General features: G+C 38.9%; 1 protein-coding gene across 6 annotated transcripts in view; it reads right to left on the bottom strand.

Moving 5' to 3' along the window:
• Positions 1 to 24861, bottom strand: part of ENAH (ENAH actin regulator) — a 155386-nt gene that overhangs the window by 112736 nt on the left and 17789 nt on the right. The window lies entirely within an intron of this gene.

Raw genomic sequence — 24861 nt, forward strand, 5'->3', positions numbered from 1 at the left:
CACTGAGGGACTGACTTAAATACATTTTTCAGTTGAACCTTATGAAATGTCAATATTCAAAATCAGTTGTGAATACAAAAGCATATGGTAATTTTTAAAATAATATATATCTATGTTTGAAATTGACATTTTTTTGATATTAAATAAGGGGGGGAAATAGACAAAATATAGTAGTTTCGGGGGAGAAAAATCCAGTAGTGAATATTTGAGAGGCAACTCTATGTTCAGGCACTTTAACACAGTCTTTAATTTCATACAACTACCCTGTGATATACTGTTACTTCCAGATCACAGATTTGGGAGCAAGTCTCAAAGAGGTTAATTAGGGAACTATAAGGAGGCAAGGCTAAGATTCAAGCCAGGCCTATATATCCGCCTACAAAGACCATGTGTTAGTCACTAAGTCATGTCCAACTCTTTGCGACCCCGGACCACTGTCCACCAGGGTCCTCTGTCCATGGAATTCTCCAGGCAGGAATACTGGAGTGGGTAGTCATTCCCTTCTTCGGAGGATCTTCCCGACCCAGAGGCTGAACCTGGGTCTCTTGCATTGCAAGCAGATTCTTTACCGTCTGAGCCACAAGAGAAGCTCCACGAAGACCATACTAGTAATATTTCTACTGGGCTACACAAGTACATTCCTTTCTCAACTGTATTTGAAACAATACTGCTTTCAAAGCATAAGAGATAATAAAAATATTTTTTAATGGCTCAATTTTATTACCCCCACTCACCCAAATTCATATGTTGAAGTCCTAACACCAAGCACTTCAGAATGTGACTGCATGTGGAGTCAGGATCTTCAAAGAGACAATTAAGGTAAAATTAGGTCATATACGGGGGCCCTAATCAACACTACCAGTATCCCTGTTAGAGAATGGGACACAGACTAAGGGAGGACTATGTGCGGCCAGTGCGAGGTGCCCCCTACAGGCCAAAGAGGGGCCCACAGAAGAAACCAAACCTGCCAACACCTCAGTCTCCAATCCAGCCTCCAGAATTGAGAGAAAATTAATTTCTGTTGTCTAAGCCACCCAGTCAGTGGCATGTTGTCATGGCAGCCCTACCGAACTAATACTCTTAATCTAAAAATACTGAACATCTTAAAAACCTAAATCCCACATCCCCCTTTTATTAAAGAATATACTCCTTTTAGAAAGATTATCCATAAAGCACCAAGAGAGATCTTTTAACAAACAGTTTTAATGCAATGTTAATCATTTAAAAAATACATTTTACTGAAATTTAACTTACTAGAATTACTATATCTTAATAAAATAAGTTGAAAAGCACTGATAGTCTATTCAAAATAAGTAAACTTTAATAACCTTAACCAATCACAAAACTTCTGACATTTATCCAATAAAATAAGTACACATGAAGGTCCTGAGTAATGCAGCTGACAGTCCCAACACAAAGACCAAAGGAGGCCTCACCAGAACACCTATCCTCTCCTTAGCAGAATGGAGCAGTGGCATTTCCTGTAAGTCCAACATTAAATAATAATTATTTTAAGGCAGAGACCATACACAAGCAAAAAAAAAAAAATAAGACTTACATATACATACACGCACACGCACGCACGCACGCACACACACACACACACACACACACACACAATTGTAGCAAACTATAATTTTGGAAGCTAGAAAGTAAATGGATGAAGACAACAAACATTGTCTAGTGAGGCTGTTGAGGGTAAGCGCCCAGAGAAGCCTAGAAAGATTCAGGAATCAGGAGTCAGGGTAGGCTAAAAGGAACTGGTTAAAAACACTATACAATGAGCAACTCCCAGACAGCGTAACCCAGGAATCCCAACCAGATATCCAGCCCTTCATTTTGGAAAATTTACACTTAGGGAGACTGCAAAGGCCAATTCTGAGGGAAGGTATAACAAGGATGAAGTGCAAGTGTAAACACTGAATGGTAACTACCCACCACCTACCATCCTCCTCTCCCAACACAGCACAGAATCTTGGCAGGAAAGCTTACCCCTGAGGCAGGAAAATCTATGGAAAACAAATGCCTACAAGAAAAAAGACCTACCAACACTGCCAACTGAAGGTCTCTCAAAGAAAATCAGATCAACTAGTTACCCTTCAAAGAGGAATATCATACTATAAGCTTTCCATGAAAATACACCCTCCCGTTCACTTTAAAAGGGAAAAAAAAAAAGCTTCACACATGAATCTGGACAGCCAAGGATCATCGAACATTTAAGACTTGACTTTGAAAACCAAGAAGCAAAACAGAGGGAAGGAGGAAATAAATTTTAATATAAAAACAAATACAATAATGCAGGGTACAGGAAAAATTTCAAGTTATGTGAGATTAATATCCTGAGAAAAAAGATATTCACTAGTGAAATAAAAATATTATTAAAAGAGACATTCATAAAACAAGTCAAAAAAATTCAAAATTTAAAACAGATGCTAAAAGTTTCAAATTCAGCAAAAGAATTAGAACACAAAGAACAGCAACAACCAAGATAGGAAACAGGAAAAAAAAAAGAGAAAGTTAAAAAAAAAGACAATTGGTTCAGAAGTCAAAAAAAACCATTAACAGGCATTCTTCCTTTTCAGAGCCCATTATCAAAGAAATAATAAATTTCCTAGCATTGAAGAACACATATTTCTAGATTAAAAGAGTCTAGTATAATGAGTTTTGGGGGTTTTCCCGCCCCCCACAGAATAACATTAAGACTCATCACTAAAAAGTTTCACAGCATTAGGAATAAAGTTGCGCTGTGTGCGTACTCAGTCATGTCTGACTCTTTGCGACCCCATGGACTATAGCCTGCCAGACGCCTCTGTCCATGGGATTCTCCAGGCAAGAAGACTGGAGTGGGTTTCCATTTCCTCCTCCAGGGGATCTCCCCAACTCAGGGATCGAACCCACATATCCTACATCTCCTGCACTGGCAGACGAATTCTTTTAAAGGCTTCCGGGAAGAAAAAGGTTTCTTACAAAGGACCAGGAATCAGAATGACCACCAGATTTTCCACAACACCAGAAACTAGAAGACACTTAAGAGCAATGCCTTCAAAATTCCGAGGAAAAACAATTTTCAACCTTGACTTCTAAACTAACAGCCATATTGTTGGTCAGAGGCTCTAATAAAGAGCCCCTGTAGTCTAGGTCTAAAGCTATTTGCTTCTCATGCTTCAATAATGAGGCAGCTACAAGTGGTAATAAGCACACAGAAAAAGCCAAAGAGAATTCCCATGATGATGGGGGAAAAAAGCTCCACTACAAGAAGCCAGTCCAAAATGGAATAGAAGGTTAAAGGTATCCAACAAAAAACTGAAAAACACTGAAAGATTACTTGATGTGTCTGACTATATTGAAAGGAGAGTTAAACATCAGAAGGAGAGTTTGGAGCTGAAAAAATGATGAGTGTATGGAGAACTATTAAGTAAATGAACACAAAGATTCATTAAGTCTGGATAAAACAAAATGCTGTTTCAGAAGAAAATGTAATCACAGCACACGCAACATGGCACAGATGTAAATATTATGTAATCGTAATAATGCAAGCTTGGTTAACCAAAGTCTGCCATACAGCCACACCTAGAGTACAGAAAGTACATGTTGTGGGGAGGGACGCAGTGTTTAAAAACTAAAATATCTTCCACAGTGGCAAGCTAAGAAATAAATTCTAAAACTGGAACAAGTTAAGAAATGTTGGTTTAAGCGTGTTATCTGGAAATACCAAAAAACTGTAGAACAAGTAAAAGACAGCAGTCATCCCTCCACAGAGTCAGATTGTAGAGGGGAAAAAAAAAGCTATACCCCCCTCCCCCAATCCCAAACCTTGCCAGAACTAGCTGAACTCATGTGCTACTTTTATAGAAACTAGATTTTACATCATGCATTAAAAAAAAAAAAGCTTCAGAATAATATAGAGCAAAATATTCATAGTACATTATTATGGGAAAAATCACATTATAGAACATTATGTTTAACATAAAACCAATAATGCATTGAAAATACAGGAAGTATACACACAAAAGTGGTTATTTTCTAGAGGTAGTGGTATTACTTTCACTTTAAGAAAATTTTCCTGCATTTTTCAAATTTTCTACATCACATGTACGCTATTTCATAATTTTAAAAGAAAGTACTTCAAGTAGGAATAGAAGATTAATAGAACTCAAAGATCAAAGAATTACAGTAATTTTCAATTCCTGCCTCAGTAAGTCACTTAAGGTCTCAGTGTGGGGGTTAAATATAAATGGGTGTTTTTTATAATTACTGTAAAAACACTGGCAAACACTTTTAAAATTTAATAAGCAAATAAAACAATGCCAGATCCCCAGGTCAAGAAATATTCTTTTTTTTTTCAAGTATGCTTACATTTGATCCCTCTTCAACTTCATACCAAGATTACCCGACTCAGAGAGCTGACTCTCCGTATCAAAAGCTCCAGATGGAGTGGTCACTTTCTAAACTTACAATTAACCAAAGAGGGGGAGGAAGGAAACCACTAAAAACTTCCTTATGTCCGAAAAAGAACTAAAATTAAACAAATCAGCAAACCAAAAAAAACCAACAAAGTAAATACTTACACCAACGGCAACACTACAAAAATACTCCTAAACCTGAAGCTAGCACAGCCACTCTGGAGACTGAATATGGGCAGCACACACATGCTCAAGAAAAAAACAAATACCAGAATTCTCAAAACACTATCACATCCCCACATGAGAGACTACAAAAGCAGATGTTCATCAACAGAATGCATAAACAGCTAGCATTTCATACAACGGAACAGAACGAACAATACGGATGAATGAATGGGCCCAACTGAAAGTCAAGCCAAAGAAGCCAGACACGGAATACATACTGGATAATTCTATTTGCAGAACTAAAACAGGAGAAACATGTTACAAGAGTGGTTACCCTTTGGGAAGACATTTTAGTTGTAGGAGGGCATGAGGGGAGCTGGCTTCTGTTTCTTGATCTGGGTGCTGGTCACATGGGTCTATGGAATTAGTGAAAACTGAGTTAACACTTAGAACAGGTATACTTCTGTACATGTTATACATGTTGTATATCAATTAAAACTGAAAACTGAAAATTTTCAAAGGCCAACAAACACATGAAAAGATTATACAACATCATTAGCCATAAATGAAACAAATAAAAAATCACAATGAGATTCTCTCTTCACTCACACTCAGTAGACTAGGATGGCTATAATAAAAGGCAAAAATATCAACTGTTGGAAAACAATGCAGAGAAAGATGAACCTTCATACACTGCTAGTGGGAATGTAAAATGGCACAGCTGTGGAAACCAGTTTAACTGGTCATTAGATTAAAAACAGAATTACCTTTTGACCCAATAATTTCACTCCTAGGTAAATGCTCAAACAAACTGAAAATGGGTACTCAAATATCTGTACGTAAATGTACATAGCAACTCTACATACTCACAATAACTTCAAGGGAGAAATAACCCAAATGTCTATTAGCAGATGAATGGAGAGCCAAAATGTGGTATAACCAAACACATACCAAACAATGGAATAAAAAGGAACACGGCACCTTACACTTGCTGTGGCTTAATGAGCCTCAAATCCTCAGCTGAATAAAGAAGCCAGACACAAAAGGCCACATATTCTATGACTTCTTTTACATGAAACGACCAGAATAAGGAAATCCATAGAAACAGAAAGCCTATTAGTGGCTGTCAGGAACTGGGTACAAGGGGTTGGGGGGTTGTGGAAAGTGACTGTTCAGTCTCAGTGGGTACCAGGCCGCCATCTGAGGTGATGAAAAAGTTCTGAAATGGTGGGAATAGTTGTACAACATGATGAAAGCACTTAATGCCGATGAACTGCAACTTTTCAATGGTTACCATGGTAATTTTACATCATATATACTTAACCACAATTTTAAAACAAATTTTTTAAAAAGATAATAATATAGGCGAGGATATAGTAAGAACTCTCCATACATTGATTACTGCAAAGTATTTTGCAGTAAGTAATTCATATCTTTGAATTCACATTTCTCCTTCTGAGAACAATCCTAAGCAACAGAAAAGCACTCATGTAACATTTATAATAGTGAAAGACAGAAAGAAAAGAAGGAGGAAGGGGAAGGAAAGAATGAGAGGGAGGAAGAAAAGAAATCTAAACGTCAAATTATCAAGGAACGGGTAAGAAAATCATGAAGCACTTACAAAATTAATTATGCCAGAACTAAAAACGTTTACTAAAAGCATTCATCGTGAAATGGGGGAATGTTTATATTATGAAGCAAATGTGATAAAAGCAGAATACCAATTCTATAAACACAAGCCGAACTATACATCAAAAAAAAAAAAAAACAAAAAAAAACCACAGACTCAAAAGGATGTTTACTGTGGGCTTGCTATGGCCACCGTTTCTGTTTTCTGCCCCTGGGAGCAGAGCAAGCTCCTTCTCTCTTAAGGCCTTCAGACCTATGGTATCTTCTGTTAGAATGCTCTTCCTGCTGATCTCCACAGGCCTGCTTCCCTCATCTTTCAAGTCAACTCAAGACGTCACTCTCCAAGAAAGGCCTTCCCTAACCATTCCAATCAAGTCAAGCCTTGGTGCACCCCCTCCCCCCACCACCCATCTTATCTTTCTCTTTGTACTTACCACAACATGAGAATAACTGAACTTCTGATTCGCATACATCCATCTTTCTTCTCCATCCCCTACTAGAATGTAGGCCCCCTGAATACAAGGACTCGTACCTTATTATTTTAAATGTATCATGCCACCCCAATCTGGTCAGCAGACGTTCTGTGGAAAAATCAGCTGATAACCTTACAGGCATTCCCCTGTATGTTTTCAATATTTTCTCTGTCATTTTGATTACGCCGTATCATGGAATATTCCTCGGTGGGTTCATCCCTGTATGGAACTCCACGATTCCTGGACTTGGTTGACTGTTTCCTCTCTCAGGTTAGGGAATTTTTCAGCTATCATCTCTTCTGATATTTTCTCAGGCCCTCTCTCTCTCCCCCTTCTTCTGGGACCCCTATCATGCGAATATTAGTGCACTTAATGCTGTTCCAAAGGCCTCTTACACTGTCCTCATTTCTTGGCATCCTTTTTTCTTCTTCCTGCTCCACATTAGTGACGTCCTCTACTCTGTCTTCCAGCTCACTGATCTGTTCTCCCACATCTCCTCTACTAGATTCCGTCCAGTGTGTTTTTCACTTCAGTTATTTTATTGTTCAGCTCTGTTTGGTTGTTCTTTATATTTTCTCTGTTAAAAACCCCTAACTTATCAATCTGTGCACCCATTTTTCTCCCAAGTTTTTGGATCATCTTTACAATCATTACTCTGAACTCTTTCTCAGGTAGATTGCCTATCTCCACATCACTTAGTTCTTCTGGGGTTTTATCTTGCTCCTTCATCTGAAACACATTCCTCTGCCACCTCATTAATTACTTGTCTCAAATTTGGAGAAGGAGCCTTCTTAGGAGACCTCCTATGGGTCCCAAGAGTGTGCACCTCTCTTGTCACCCAAGGGCCAGGGACCAGTAGTTGCCAGGGTAGTGTCTGGCCTGTGTTTGCAGACTACAGGCTGCTGGATCACAGTTTTCTTCCTTCTGGGTTCTGCCCTAGATGGGTGAGGCTAATCTAGAAGCTTGTGTAGGCTTTCTGGCAGAAAAGGCTGATGCCTGCCCACTGGTGGGTGGCGCTTGATCCTGGCCCTCTGGTGGGCAGGACCATGCCTAAGGGCCTGTGTCTAGACATGGCTGTGGGATTAGGAAGTCTTTAGGAAACCTGTCTGCTAATGGATGGGGCTGTGTTCCCCACCCAGTTAGATGTGTGCCCTGAGGCATCTGGCCTAGAAGCCTACAGGCTCTCGAAGGGGCAGTCAAGTCTTGGTGCTAATGGTCCAAGCAAGATGTCTGCCTTGAGGAGAGTTCATGCAGATAAATAATCCCCAATAAATCTGCCACCAGCTTTCATGACCACATGAAGCACAGGTGCCCCCTGCCTCCCCAGGAGACCCTCTCCAACACTAGCAGGTAGGTCTGGCCCAGACTCCTATGAAGTTACTGCTTTTGCCCTTGGTCCCGGTGCACGTGAGATTTTGTGCAAACCCTTTAAGAGTAAAGTCTTTATTTCCTTCAGTTCTGTGGAGCTCTTGCAATAAGCCCTGCTGGCCTTCAAATCCAAGTGCTCTGGGGGAGGTGGGGGGGTGGGGTGGTCTTTTTTCCAATGCTAGTCCCCTCAACTGGAAGCCAGACACAGGCCTCAGAACTGACTCCATGGGACAGCCTCTGCAAGGTCACCCATGGGGTGGGGCTGGGGAATTTGATCATATTACAAGTACACACCTCCTACCATCTGGCTGTGGTTTCTTCTTTCTGCCTGTAGATGCAGATCTTTTTCTGTAGGTTCCAGACTTTTTTTTTAATCACTGGTTCTCCATCAGTTAGTTGTGATTTTGGTGTGTTCACGAGAGGAGGTAAGCACCAGGGTCCTTCTACTCCACCATCTTGAAAGACTCCTCAGGACTCTTACCTTATTTATCTACACATCTCCAGGCCCAGAGAGCTGTACCTGGCAGTATTAATGAATACCTGTGAAGCTAATCAGTAATACTGGTTGACTTTAACCTGTTCTTTCCATACTTCATCAATTTTCTATAATAGCACACACTGTTTTTATATGTTTTAACTTTTTTTTTTTTTTTTTTTAATTTTCTTTTGGCCACGGAGCACAGCTTACAGGATTTCATTTCCCCAACCAGGCACTGAACCCAGGCCCTCCACAGTGAAAGCACAGAGTCCTTACCACTGGACCACCAGGGAATTCCCTCTAATCTTATTTTTAAATATAAAATACTTTGGTGGGCAAATATCACTTATCAAGTCAATGAAAACATATAACTTTGGTGATATTCCCTAAGGACAAGGCAAGGTTCCAGTTTTCAGTCATAACAACAAAATCACTAATTATATACTCTTCCTAATAAAGGGTAAAGTTCTAGTACATTTTATAGTACATGTTATCAACTTTCAGAAATTTAGAGACCTCTCTCAAATTTCTGATTCCATAAGGTACTTACACTAACCCTTCCCCCAACCCCAATTCGACGCCCACCATCCCAATGCCCTCCCCCATACACATACAAACCCGCTGAGTAGTATTTTAATAGATTCACATCTAACACATGAGAATTATTTCAGAATTCACTGGAATCAATATGCTAATATTAAACAATATTGAGAAAAATTACATAAATTTAATTTTACTCATGTGAGTGAATTTCAAATTAAAATATACTGGTGTCCTAACTACATTTACTCTTCTGTTGATCTGTAATTAAAATGCAGTTCCACAAGAACCTAACTATATATAGTATTTGCGACTATATTTATATTGTATCCATATATAAAAATTGAAGAGAAAAATATTCTTGTTTTGAAGAGAAAAGAATCTAAAGTGAAACTACCGTTCACAGGGAATAATTCCAGACTCTGATAAAATATAAGCATTCAAAATTTACTGTCATTAAGTTTCTACTCACCAGTAGAAACTTCTATTCACAAAGATGCAACAAACTGAATATGCAAATATGCAAATACACCTAGAAATCCTTGTGCCTTACCCTTCCAGGATCCCAGATAGCACAAAAGACTTTCCAGCTTACCGACAACTTGTAAGTGACAGTGAAAGTCATTCAGTCTTGCCCAACTCTTTGCAACCCCATGGACTAAAAAGTCAATGGAATTCTCCAGGCCAGAATACTGGAGTAGGTAACCTAGCCCTTCTTCAGGGGATCTTCCCAATCCAGGAATCAAACCAGGGTCTCCTGCACTGCAGGCAGATTCTTTACCATCTGAGCCATCAGGGCCAGACCTAAATAAATACTGGGGCATTAAGACCCTGGCTCAGGATATTTAGATATCAGATTATTATCTGATACACAGAAGTCAGCACACACCGCAAATGAAGCCCCAAAAGCACCTACAGCAGCAGGTTATCTCTACAGTATTAAAAAATGTATTTACTCAGATAATCAAAAAGAACAGAACAGTGCTAAATAGGCAATAGGCAATAGGCTGGCAATAATTTAGTCTCTTCTGTAAACGTTTGGCAAAATTAGTACCATGATTGGTCAGAAATATGACACATGTATGCAACTCCAACACACTATCAAGCTTAGGATTCAACCAGCTAAGTAAATTCAAGGGGCTTCCCAGGTGGCACAGTGGTAAAGAATCTGCCTGCCAACGCAGGAGACACAAGAGACTGGTTTGATCCCTGGGTCGGGAAGATCCCCTGGAGTAGGAAATGGCAACCCACTCCAGTATTTTTGCCTGGAAAATTCCATGGACAGAGGAGATTGGAGAGCTACAGTCCACAGGGTCATAAACAGTTGGACACAACTGAGCAATTGATCACACACACAGTGCTTCTAAACGTTATTAGAATTTAAATTCCAACCCAAACTATGGGTAAATCTTGCCTGATACTGACATCCAAAAGATCAAAAGGCATCTTCCATCTCTACCATTACCAAAATGGTTAAGTAATAAATAGCAAATTTTTTAATTCAAACATCCTGCTATGACCAACTTGTGATTAAATTTTGAGCAAAAACTAAGGGAAGACAGAAGCAACATTTTTAATTGCTTCATAGTAAGTAGCTGTCAAAAACTATCAAAGAAGCACCCTTAAAGAGTGCCTCCCGTGTGGCTCAGCTGGTAATGAATCTGCCTGCAATGCAGGAGACCTGGGTTCGATCCCTGGGTTGGGAAGATTCCCTGGAGAAGGGAAAGGCTACCTACTCCAATATTCTAGCCTGGAGAATTTCATGGACTGTATAGTCCATGGGGTTGCAAAGAGTCGGACACGACTGACTGACTTTCACCTCACTAAAGAGGAAGGTTATCAGTTAGAAAAATTACCAGCCAGAACTAAATGAAGGTAACCGGAATAAGCAGAAAAACATTTACCCTTGAGGCAAAGAAACATAATTTCAGGAACCAGGAGGCAGATTTCAACTACATACCAACTTGTACCTAATCCCCAAACAGATTGTTTAGCAGCTGTTGCCCTTACCAAAGCAGTCCCTCCATTCTCATCCAAACATCCCCCAGGAGAAAATGACAACTCCCTAAAGCAATCAGCCTTCCTCACAATCAACTTTTCCAATAACCAGGGAGAAAGAAAAAGTGAACCATGGGCCAATATCCCTCAAAACTAAAACCACCACCCAGTAGCTCTCTGCATGAATGGTTTATCCATTTCTCTTCAAACAGAAAGGCCATCCAGATACAGAACTGGCCACAGGGACTGTTTTTAATCAACCAGTTGCCAATTTGGGATTCCTCTCCTCTTATCTCTCCCTTCCAAGAGCACAGTATTAAAATAAGGGAAAGATAATCACCTCTGTTCACTTGTGCTTCATATTCACTAATAAGTAGTTCAATGATCCTAGACGAATGTTCAGACTTTCTCCATTCACTTAGCCAATCCACAAAGACTTACTGAGTGCCTGCTAAATGTCACTATTCTATCTTGTTTTCTTCTGAATCACAGATGAATCCTTGGTGACTTCTGTACAAAACTCAACTAAGAAGTTTTTTTGGTTTTTGGCCACTCCACAGGGGATCTTAGTTCCCTGACCAGGGATCCAACCCGCAGCCTCTGCAGCGAGAGCACCGGGTCTTCACCACTGGACCACCAGCAAAGTCCCTTGACCAGGAAGTTTTACATTCTACTTACAACACTGAAATGAAGAAAGGAGAAAGGCATCGACCTCTGTGTCTTAGGTTTTCTGTTTTTAACTGCCTTTAGACCAGCAACTACTATGAAGCCCCTTTAAAAAAAGAAAAAAAAACTCCCAAAGGATTCCACCCTCTATAAAACTATATTTCATTATATGGCAGGTAAAGATAGCCCAGTGAAAGGGAAACAAAGCAGAAACAAAGTTAACAAAGTCCCAGGACCCTACAACAGTATACCTGAAACCCAACCTACAGCAATTCATCAACCCAAACAGCATCAAATTTTTGAAGCCAGTGATAAATACACGGTACATACCACGATGAAGTACATACAAACAAAGAGAACTGAAACAGTTTCATGGAACAATACTTGCCATAACAAAGTGCAATGTATTCTGATATTTTCTATTCTACTCTTTCAATTTTGATAAACACTTGTTTAAAAATCCAGTTTGAAGACCACCATCCCTAAAACACTCCCTTCTTACCCCTTTTCTCCTCTCACTCTCTCCTCTTATTTTAGACACAAGGAAAGAGAAGATGACTACTAGAGAGAAGACCCATCAGAACCTCAAGACCAAGGAGGATCCCTTCTCCCAATCTGAGAAGGAGCAAGAGCAACATCTTGGGGAATGCAGAATCTTTGATCTTGGGCATCTCGATCTGAAACTCTGCACGGATGGTCCCAGAGAGATGTTTTCAGACATGTCTATCAGGTCAATTGTGTAGTACCAATGTTTGTCAAATAAATTATAGACATCCTAAATATCTGGTGAGAATGAAATGTACTGGGCTGAATCATATTCAATTGCTAATAACTGATGCTTTTTGACTGAAGAGTGTAATACATACTTCAAAGACATGATGCATTAAATGGCCTGTGGACTGAGGACCTAATCACCCCTCATTACAACATAGTTTCCACACAAAGACATGTGCTAAATTCCTACCAAACAACTGATTTCAAAAGCTGAGACTATCTGAAACTAAGCTGTGATGTGATCTGGTAGCTCTGAAAGCTTTTTCAATACGATTGCTACTGGTTTCTACTCTTAACCACCAGAGAAGCCCCAGGCCTCTAAAAGCCCAGAACTTTTCCATGGTTCATTCTTGTTTTCACACAATTATCAAATCTGGGGTCTCAACCTCTGCTCAATGCTTCTATCAGCTCTATCTGATTTTCTTAAAGTATGTTCAGGTCAAACCAACCGATCATAAGCTCCTTAACGGTAGAGACAGTCCCTTTTAATCTTTAAAAACCCACTTCTTTGCAGTCTTGTACACAATCAAATGTGTCCTGAATTAAAACAGATCTTCTCCAGAAAATCTCTGCCTGATTTCAACTTGCCTAAAATCTTTTGAGAAGTAACAATGATCCTACGTACTAGCAAATTCCATAATACTGGCTGTCCTTTCACACCACAGGATCTTTAACTCACTGGAGTCAATTACTATATCAAAACTACTTTGTCTACCAAAAAACTTTCCAAATACTCCTTTATTTCCTACCAATCATCTAAAGCTGTACCAGCAACCATTCTCATCATGCTTCCTTTAAATGAGCAGAAGCCTATGGGACCTTCCCAGGACAGACCCCCCGACCACCTCATCTGCTTTTGCTCCTTTGTGAAGCACCTGGATAATAGTAGACGAGGCACAGTTCCTGCGTTGTTTTCACAGCTGCTAAAACCCCCACCAAATCAAAGATGTTAAGTGACTTGATGACCATGAGCACACAGGCCCCAGCCCAAGGCTTGGTGATGTCAACCCCTCACCGCCCTGTTCCCTCCCCATCAACCAATCAGAGAACTGTGTGTGAGCTGATCACATACTCTGTGATTCCTCCATCCCTCACCTGGTCTTGTTGGCCGCACCCTTTACAGGATCTTAGTCCCCAACAAGGGATCAAACTCAGCAGTGAGTCCAGCAGTGAGATCACATCGCTGGACAGTCAGGGATCTCACCACCTGGCCTTTAAAAATGCCTCCCTGACACCCATCGGGGACCTCAGGCTATCATGAGCACTCCTGGACTATTTGTGTGGCGCCTCACAGTAAACGCTGCATGCTTCTTCACCACAGCCTGACGTGAGGAGGACTTCGGCAAACTGGGCATGTGTGTGGGTGGGGGGTCCTCTTTAGAAGAGTACCTCCCCCATAGTTCCCTCCTCTGGCAATTCGCCCTTTGAGTGACTTTAAGGAGCACAGAGGGTCCTCCACCTTCAACCTTTTCTTATAAGCTATCTTCAAATGTTTGAGGCTTGTAGTTCTGTCATTCTGCCACAGTTTTATATTTAATACAACTGGACATGGAACAACAGGCTGGTTCCAAATAGGAAAAGGAGTACGTCAAGGCTGTATACTGTCACCCTGCTTATTTCCTATTTGCTTTTAACAACACATGGCTTCTTGCGCTTAGCTTTTATATTCTGTCACTCTGTTCTTTGCATTATATCTGCTAATTAGCAAATTAGTCCCTTTGTCTTCTATTTTCCTCCATTTTCCTCTATTTTTCTGTCTTGCTTACTAATATTATTAATATTAGTCAAATACTTCATCAAGGGTTCTTAGAGGTTAACTCTTTTGTGTCGGTGTGTTTTTAAAAAACAACTTGTGTTACCCTGGTGATGGGAGCGGGGGGCGGGGGTGGGGGGGAATACCTAACAAGTCTCTTTATCAGAGATCAAAAATCCGTAATGTCACATGTAAATCCAAAGTACTATGATACTTCCATTAACAAATCTCTTGGAAAACAGACAAGCTTCGAATGTTGAAAGTTTCCTATTTAGTGGAAGGCAGACCATCTGTCCTAGACAATGAAAGGATGCTCTGTTTTCCTCAACACCTGGACTCCAGCTACAGGGGATAAAGAAACCAAGATCAAGGCGTCCTGAGGGGGGAACCTCAGGATCCGGATCCCTGTGACACTCGTCACAGGTTAAGTTCTCTCCAGGCCACGATCTTACATGGTAGATACAAATAAATAGGAGAGCTAAGGAGTAAGGACACCCTGGCCCAGTGGGATGCCAAGCAGCTCCTCCTTGAGTCCATTTGCTGATGGTGGAGTAGAAGGTCAACATACTGGACATGGACACTCAGGACATGGAACTCCAGGACTCCTACTCTCAGACATCACCCATTTCTGGAAGCAGGATGTCTATGAGCTGAGCAATAGTCTTTAAAATGAGTTTTCATTCTAAGAGTCAAAATCCAGGAAATTCCTGGGTAGGGGATGCATGTTTAGTTTTAAAAACTAAGGTATGAACACTCACTTAAATAAAAAATACAGATTAAAATTAATTTTCTAAATAATTCTCACCTCAAATTTCTAATTTCTTGGCTTACTTGAAGCAATATTTAGCAGACAAAAGTGATTTTTTTTTTGTTTAGTTGCTCAGAGATCTTATAAGAAATGAGACGTTGTCTTACCAATTTTCTTTAAACTTTGTCTTAGGAAACCCCAACTTTTTAATTACTGTAAAGGGAAAGGAGTGTTGCAAGCTACATCCTTTGACAAGCTCTGTATCTCAAGCAGATAACTAACACATTAATCTCTAACTTCTCACATCATAAAACTTTATCTTTGAGACCTGTCTCTCTCTTTTGTACATGTAACTGGCTTTTGCTACTGTCCTTTTCTGAGTATCATAATGCATTTCTGTTTGCCAGCATTCCTTCTCCCTACTACCACTGATGCTCATCACAGCATTCCACCCCTGACTGGAGAAGAATGCACAGTGACCTAGGTAGGGCTTATTACCAATCTTCACCCAGGATTTTTTTCTACCTGAAGATCACCAAGAAATAGTCATTGACTTCAATTTACAAAATCTGGAAAAAGGGACTCTGGAGAAGCCATGTGAAGAAAGAGTACGGGGCAAAGAATAAAGTCTAGCCAAGAATGGGTAACTACTAGTTAACCGATACTGCCAGCTTTGAAAGCAGTCCTGGCTTCAGCCGCTCTCACTGTGATGCTGTAAACTATACTAGGGTCCTTCTTCAGCTACACTGACTTTTCATCAGTGTCAAAATTATCACGTATGATATACAAACATAGGCAACCAGTTTAAGTACAAACAGGGGTCCAATCCCATTACCACTTTCAGAATACCTAGTGACTTTCACATTTATTTCAATTGTATTATTAACATTTCATTTCTTCTGTTTCCTCCTCGTTTTTATGAGCACAAATAACAATACAAAAATAAATGTGAATTAAAATACAATAAATAAATGCATACGATAATCTACAAAGGCATTGATACTGACAAAACTGAACTGTTGAGTAAGCTGTGCCACCATACAATAGTTCAAATTATTGTCTGTCAGCTCACATATGAAATGCTAACCTGAGGAAAAAAAGAATGATATTTAACGGTACAGGTATATAGCATTATGGAAGCTCACATTAAAAAAAAAACCTTTAATAACAACCCTTCTTTGTTCAGACATTCAGAACAAAATAGGTAAACTTCCTTCTTGCCTACCAGAAGAAATCACGGATCTAAAGCTTACAGAATGAGAGTGAAAGGCATTCCTTCAATGTTACAAGTCCTATACTGATATTATTTATAATTTAGCCCCTTATGTTATTTTTTATGGTTGAAAGTCTGAGGGAAAAATGTCACTGAAATACGTATTTATCAGTAAGTACAAATCTGTATGTTCATATCACACACTGATTTGGACACGTGATGTTTAAGGTGCTCATTAGTTAAGCAAATAAAGTTGTAAGCTTATGTGGAGCTCACAGAACCAGCCAGAAACTCTAATCTGGGAATCAGAAGTACACAGGTGGTCAAGTCCAGGGGCTGAGTAAGACTGGGCAGGAATGCAAGTCAAGGCGGAGAAAGAAAAGGGAGGAGAGGACTAAGAGATGCAGCCAGTGACATTAGGAGAGAACCAAGAGAACTTAAAGCCACCTCAGCCCAAGTGGTCCAACGCCAGGACAGTCAACTGCACCGAATGCTGTTATGAACCCAGAGGCAGCTTCTACATTATCAGCTTTCAGGAATGCTTTTCCTTTGACTTTTATTCTACTCAGGGAAAACATTCTATCAGCTCTTAGTTCTTCTGAATTCTACAAAAATTTTTAGGGAAAAGCCACTTTACCTCCAGAGATGTTCGTTATTTTCTAAGTAAAGAAGTAACAGTAACTCAGGCTACATCTGAGAAGCACCCCCTTGGACAAGGTAGCCACTGAACCTGATCTCAGATGCCTCTGCTGCCCGTGGAGCCCCCTGAAGGGCGAAGGAGAGCACCAAACCTATTCCTGCCCAGCCTCTCAAGGGAAATGTCAGCTAAAACACACACCACATTGTTCCATACCATCCAACTTCAAAATAATTAAGGGACTAAAAAGCAGAAAAAGTCAGTCATTCGCGCATGCAAAAGGGTACAGCGGTAAATGAAACCTCATCTGGGCACCGACTGCATCAAAACAGAAATCAAAAAGCAGTTGAAGGACAGAAACTAGTAGCCAGGCCTCCCTTGTCTCGAATCTAATCTCAACCACAATTATAATTCTAGGTGTAATTTAGGATAAAGGTCCAGCAGAGCTGTAAGTCAATTCTTCTTAGATTTAAAGGTCAGCATCTAAACATTCTCTGCTGCTGCTGGTTGTGGTAAAATGGACACTCCATATATTTGCAGGCTGGCATGAAAACTGGTACAACACTTCAGGAAAGCATTTGGCAATATGATTCAAGAGCTTTTAAAACTGTTTCTATTTATTCAGAGATCTAATACTATTTCTGGAAATCTATCTTAAGGAATTAGTCTGCAATTAGGAGGAAAAAAAACCCTTAGGGTTCATGAAAGCATTATTCATTATATAAAATCACTTTAAACCATACAAATAGCCATTTAAAAGGAAACAGGTAAATTACAGTGAAATATGTTACTAAAAATTCTGAACAGCTTTTTAAAAGCATAGAGAATGCAAAACATATCAAGTGAACAAATGAAAAAAGGCATCATCAAACATATATAGTAATGCACAAAAATAAAAGGAAAAAAATTTTTAAGATGGTGCAACTATGAAAAGAAATGAAAAGCAAACTGACTATAGAATAAATCTGTCTGAGCAGGATGAGACCATATAAAACAGGGAAAATCAAGATCAAGGGTTCTCAAGGCAAAAATCTACTGGAATGGGGGGAGGGGCAGCACAGGATGGGGGGAAAGGTAAGTACTTCAGTTAAAGAATGAAAACAGACATAAGAGTACCTAACAGAAAGACAGCAAAATTAAAAAAAAAAAAAAAATCCATCCCTTTGCATCAACTGATAGTTCAAATGACCACCTGCACTGCTCTTCTCCCTTTTCACTCTTGAGCACTGTTTTTTATTGTAGATTGCCAATATTACAATTAACTCCATATTATCCATGGAAAAGAAGAGCATGAATTTAGAAAATACTAAGAAGTAGATGATCCAATGCAAACTGGCTTTAGACTTTAAATGGCATCACATTAGAATTCTTTAATAATACTACACCTTCCTGTATGTTTGTATCAAACAATCAGAAAATAATCTGCATATTCCATACACTCTATTGGAAAGAACAGCAAGGCAACTGACCCAGAAACAAGCTGAAAAGGGGAATGAAATCCTTTCTATATGATTAACCAAAAGGTATATAATTTTTATACACAACCATAATATAATATAAACTACATCCTTTTTAAATATTCAGGGGAAAAAGTCTAAAATATGGCCAAATTAAATTTACTAAGAGTCCATAACACTGTTAAAGCATATTAATTTCATTTGAATAAACTACAAAAATTAAAAAAAAACAAAAAAACAAAAAACATTGCTCCTACCACTAAAAAGAAAGTAATTCCAAAAGAGGGCAACACAGCATAGCAGCTGAGAGCACAGCGGAGCAAACTGCTGGGGTGTGTGAATTCCAGCTCCACTCACGACTAGTGCGTGTTCTTCTCTGTGCCTCGGTATTGTCACTTGGAACATAACAGAAATACTTACCTTGCAGGGTTGCTACGATGACTGAATGAGTTAATTTATCTAAAGCACGTACACGAGGGCCTGGATTAAGTTACTAAATGGATGCAAAAGGCTATCAGTTCCAGAGATGAAGAAAGGTGATAGTTTGTACAACTATGTGGATGTACTTAATGCCATGAAACCGTACACTTAAAAATGGCTAAAATCATAACATTTTTATTGTAATATTTTACCGCTTTTTTTAGGAAAAGGCTCTTTATCAACCACCCACTTGCTATTAAAACATTTTAATTTTCCTGGGAGAAAATACAGTAACAGATTCTACAGGAGAGTCTATGGAAGTTTAGGATTTCTATAAAAAAAAATCTTTATCAACAAAGGGATGCTGATATCAACATCTGGGTCCATACTTCTCAAAACTAAATTTTAAAATAATATGTTGTGCTACTGAAAAGTTCTGATGTTCAAATTACTTAACTTCAATTTCCAAGCAAAAATTGACTCCGTGGAAGTAGCAGCACCATCCTTCTTACAGTTACAGAACAAAAATACTGCTCTAAACTGAAACTACTTGGAAACAGATCTATAAACCCTTTCTTTGAACACAAGCATTTTAGTGTATCTTCTACACAAGAACAAAGACTTCACAGACCTTAAATGCAACCAATTACAAAAAGCAACAAAAATCTTCAAATGCCTGTTTTAAAATAAAACCTTGCAAAATAGCCTGAAACCACTTCTCTCAGATTACAAAATGAGCATGTGGTGAAAGGGACAGAGAACACCAATTTACTATACCCTGTGCTGACTGACAATGTCTGTTGCATAGCAACAAGATTCTGCAGTCTGAAAACAGCACAGAACTCCTTTTCTTGACTTGCCAAGCCTTGATTAACCCCATCAAGGCTGAGAAACCAAATTTACAGAGATTACTACCAACATCGGCTTCCCATGTGGCACAGTGGTAAAGAATCTGCCTGCCAGTGCAGGAGACTCAGGAGACATGGGTTCGATCCCTGGGTCAAGAAGATTCCCTGGAGGAGGAAATGGCAACCCATACCAGTATTCTTGCCTGGGAAATTCCATGGACAGAGTCTGGCAGGCTACAGTCCACGAGGTCACAAAGAGTCAGACACAAATGATCACGCATGCACAATACTACCATCAGAATTCCAATGATATTCTAAATGCTAAAACTATAGAATCATAAGCCTAAATTCCAGCCTGTTCACAGCTTGAATGTACTGGTATGCTTTCACTCTCAATGATTCTCTATGTACTAGGATAAAACTGCTACTTAAATTCTTTTGAAAGCATCATTTAGAAGAGTCATTTTTAAAATCCTATGTAACAGCATACCACATGCCTTTTGTTCCATAATTTAAAAGAAGTAATTTGATCCTCTCAGTTTATTTTCAAAAAATCCTAATTTATAAAACAAGGGCTATAATTTCCTAACAATTTAAATTTTCTCCTACTTGAAATTTACTTGAAGTATTTTAATGGATTTGCCTATATAGGTAACTAGTAACTTTTTCCCCCCAAAGTCTTCATCTAAAGAACAAAAATTCAAAGTCTGCAGTTTTTCTTGCCGTATCTATAAATACTTGCATTATTTTGGGATATCCCTGTCTTTTGAGAAAGTTAAATGGTTGCCAAGACCCACCTAAAAAACAGATCAAATACAGATAAAATCAATTTACAACAGTGGTTTTCGGCCTTTTTGAAGAAGGCCCTATAAATTCATAACTTCTACCTTTAACATATTCTGACTCAGAAAAAGCGATGTAAAAGTACTTAGAATTTACTGCCTTTTAGGTTAATCTATATCTTATCATGAAAGCACCTACATACTTGAAATATAACAAAGGCAGGTATCTCTGGGTTACAGACAAAGCTTGGTGCACCAAGTGGTTCAAACTAACTCCTCAAAATAATCCCACAGCTGTCCCCAGCGACCACAAATTAGAAGTCATTAATCTTCCAGAAAAGTTCAAACCACTTTGAAGACATAGGGCTAAACACATACAGGTTTGGAAGTGAAACAAAGTTGGGTTTAGGGTTCTGAAACAAAGTTAGGTTCCTTCCACCCCTTATTAGCCATATCCTCAAGCAAGGCCCAGGGACAGGAGAGCCTGGTGGGCTGCCGTCTATGGGGTCACACAGAGTCGGACACGACTGAAGTGACTTAGCAGCAGCAGCAGCAAGCAAGGATACTAATGAGGGTGATACCTATTCTAGAGAGTAGCTGTAAAGATTGGAAGAAACAGTGTATAGAAGTATGAAGCACATGAGTTTCATTCCTTTCTTGTTATTCAAAGCCTTTGTAAAATCCAGTCCAACCTGCTGCATTTCCCATACTTCCTATACAAACTCCAACAGTTTTGGATTTGATCTTAAGGATGGAAATTGAAATCTGAGAAGCAGCATTAAAAGGTAGAACAATTAGAGGCCAAAGTAATACATTAAGAGCAAGGTCTTTGGAATGATGCAGGACTTTGATTTGAACCTCAGCTGTCATTTAGACCGTGTGACTTCAGACAAGTCACTTTAGCATTCTAAGCCTTGGTTTCCTCTAACGTAAAATTAGCAATGATGACACCAATCTCATGTATTCTAATTCATTAAATGAAAAGATTCACGTGAAGCACTTAGCAGTTGCCTGGCTCGTTTTTAAATGTGCAACAGATGATAGCTAATATTTATAAACATCTACTTACTTTGGATAAGTGGAGGATATTAAAACTTGTCGTATGTAACTGGCTAGCCCATATGGCCTGTAGGAAGCATGAACAAAGGTTAGCCTCGGAGATACCACAATCTTCAGCCAAGGACTCGTGTCCTGTGCCAGGTACGTGATGGGTTTCCAGTTACTGGGCCTCTGGATCAATGAGGAAAATTTATCAGGTTTTAGGGACACAAAAGTTAATCATGAAATTTTCTTTAAAAACAATGAGTTAAGTTTGTTTTAAACACTAATACTGAACTAATTATGAAAAAGTACAACAATCTTTTCCAAAGTGTTTTTTTTCCTTTCCTTTTCACCTATGTTAAAATTCAAAGGCTGATTTTTTTCCTCTTCAGATAGTTTCTAACTTACAAACAGACTTAAACTGACTGATTTGCAGAACACGTTTTTCTGTTTTGAACCACTTTATACTCTGTGGCTGGGTTACCGAAAACTAAAGTTTAAGTAACCAGATACAAATCTTTGGTAGTGAAAGTAGGAAACAAAACAGGAGTCACCTTTTTTCACTTAAACATAAAACATTTAAGGGAATTAATTCCTTGGTGGTCCAGTGGTTAGGACTCTGTGCTTTCACTGCAGAGGACGTGGGTTTAATCCCTAGTCAGGGAACTAAGAAGATCCCACAAGCCACGTGGCACAGCAAGGAAAAAAAAATTTTTTTAATGTTTTAAAATACACAGAACATATTTTTTAAATGTTTAAAAGTTATACAATAATTCCTGACATTTCAGAATTCAGAGTAGTAGTTCTCAACTAGGGTGATTTTTTCCCCCATCCAAAATTTCACTAGGAGGAAATTTTCACTAGGAGTGAGCTACAGGCATCTAGTGGATAGAGGCAGGAGTACTACTAAACACCCTTCAACCCACAAGACAGTGCCCACAACACAGAATTTTCTGAGCCCAAATATCAATAATACCAAGACATTCATACTGTAGAGAAAAATCCGAAACTCTTTCAAAAGAACTAAGAATATCTAGTTTTCTCAGTAACGTGTTGAAAAGATTATCCTCTTCCCATTAAATGATCTTGGCACCCCTGTCAAAAATCGATGGATTCCTCTGTTAACCCAGTGGCTAACACTCCACACTCCCAATGCAGGGGGCCTGGGTTTGATCCCTAGTCAGGGAACTAAGATCCCACAAGCCTTGCCACACAGCCAAAAAAAAAAATTTTAATTGTTAAAATAAAATCAAAAATCAATTGACTGTAAACATGAGTTTGCCTCTAGGCTCTCTATTCTGTTCTATAGGGCTATATTTATGACAGCACCACACTGTTTTGATTACTGTAGCTTTGGAATAAGTTTTGATATCAGGAAGTATGAGTCCTCCAAGTTTGTTCCTTTTCAAGAGTGCTTTGGCTATTCCAGGTCCCTTGAAATGCCATACGATCCTTAGGATGAGTTTTTCCATTTCTGCAAAAATATACCACTGGGGGACTTCCCTGATGATCCAGTGGGTAAGTACCTGCCTTGCAATGCAGGGGATGCAGGTTCGATCCCTGGTCAGGGAACTAAGATTCTACATGCCACAAGATAACTAAGCTTAAGTGCCAAAACTACTGAGGCCCACATTCATGACACAACTAGACAGTCCACACGCCACAATGAAAGATTCCCCCGTGCCACAACAACCAGACACAGTGAAACCGATACATAAAAAATCTTTTTAATAGATCACTGGGGTTTCGACAGGGATTGCCTGAATCTGTAGATCATTCTGGATAGTACTATCATCTTAAACACATTAAGTCTTTCAATCCATGAACACAGAAGTTCTTTTCATTTACTTAGGTCTTAATTTGTTTCAGCAATATTTTGTTAAATTCCATCTCACTGGTTGAATTTATCCTGAGGTATTTTATTCTTTCAGATACTACTGTAAATGGAACTGCTTTCTTAATTTCCTGCTCATATTGCTCACTGCTGGTGTATAGAAACAACTGACTTGGGGGCATTAATCTTGTACCCTGCAGTTTTACTGAATTCATTCATTACTTCTAGCAGTTTCATTGTGGATATTTTGCATGTATTTATCCTCCTCTGTTCAACTGACTAAAGTGAGAGATGAATGAGACCAAAGTCATTGTCTATACCCAAATGGGAGACTAAGGCAAAAGCTAATGTTGAAGTGCTAACTCCCAGTACCACAGAAGGTGACACCACAGAATCATGGCAGATACAATTAGTTAAGATGTGATCACATTGGAGTAATCTGGGCCCTTAATCCAGTATGACTGGTCTCCTTAAAAAGAGAAAAATGCCATGTGAAGACAGACACACGCAGAAAATACAGACTCATGACAACAGAAGCAGAGATTAGAGTAAGGCACCTCTAAACCGAGACATGCCAAGGATTGCCAGCGAACACCAGAAGCTAGAAGAGGAAAGGAAGGAATTCTGCGTCAAGACTGTGACATAAAAACTGAGTTTCCACACTACTGGCTTGCCCTACAAATTCCAGACTCAAGATGCAAAATCAACTCTTGTCTGAATTTCCAGTGTGCCAGTTTGCCTTACAAATTTCCTTCTAATCAGCCCCCACAGTCATGTAAGTCAATTCCTTTAAATGAATGAATAAATAAATATTGGTTCAATTTCTCTAGAGAATCTTGACTGATACAGAAATTACGGAAGCATTTAGGAAAATGAGGGAAAGAGGAGATCTGGCAGTCACAAAAAATACACTTTCTACTTCATCATTGTACTTCATGATCTGTATTAAAACCTTATTGAATTAGCTTCTAATTTAGTACTTTTTACAGAGTCAGAAAGAAATACAACAGTTAATCTGTTAAAGAGAAACAGGACTGCTGACTGGGTGATAGAATACTTATTTACATAAGGTTTCCAGCTAGGAAAACATACAGATACACAGACATACAACTTGTGCTGCTCCTTATAGTTTCAAGTACATATTATATTGTTTTATCCAAATACCATTACCATCACTTACCCATACCCATACCTACTTAACTTTATAAAAACACACTGTTTAATATTAAGTTGCTCAAAGTACCCTAATACCTTTGGAAATCAGATGATTTATCTAGAAAATTAAAATGAGGACTAAAACAATCAATAATCATGAGTTTAGTTTATATATATATATATATATATATATATATATATATATATATATATTTTTTTTTTTTTTTAAGTTACTGGAAGTCCCTGATTGTACCCGGCATGCTATAAAGTGCTTATGGAAATGTACCAGGAGTAAAGGGAGCCCACACTTGATTTTTGAAGGAAAAATTTTAGGTCTGAAGTACCAAACAAGCTGACTGGTCAACAGATGATCTGAGTTCAATAAGAGAGACTTAGCCAGGAGTGATTACTAAAAGATATAAACTAGCAGAGGAAATTGAAGCAAGAGTGAGACTGAGTGAGCACAGAGAAGGCAGCTT

Source organism: Budorcas taxicolor, chromosome 16 (genome assembly GCF_023091745.1).
Source record: "Budorcas taxicolor isolate Tak-1 chromosome 16, Takin1.1, whole genome shotgun sequence".
In the NCBI taxonomy this organism is placed as follows: Eukaryota; Metazoa; Chordata; class Mammalia; order Artiodactyla; family Bovidae; genus Budorcas; species Budorcas taxicolor.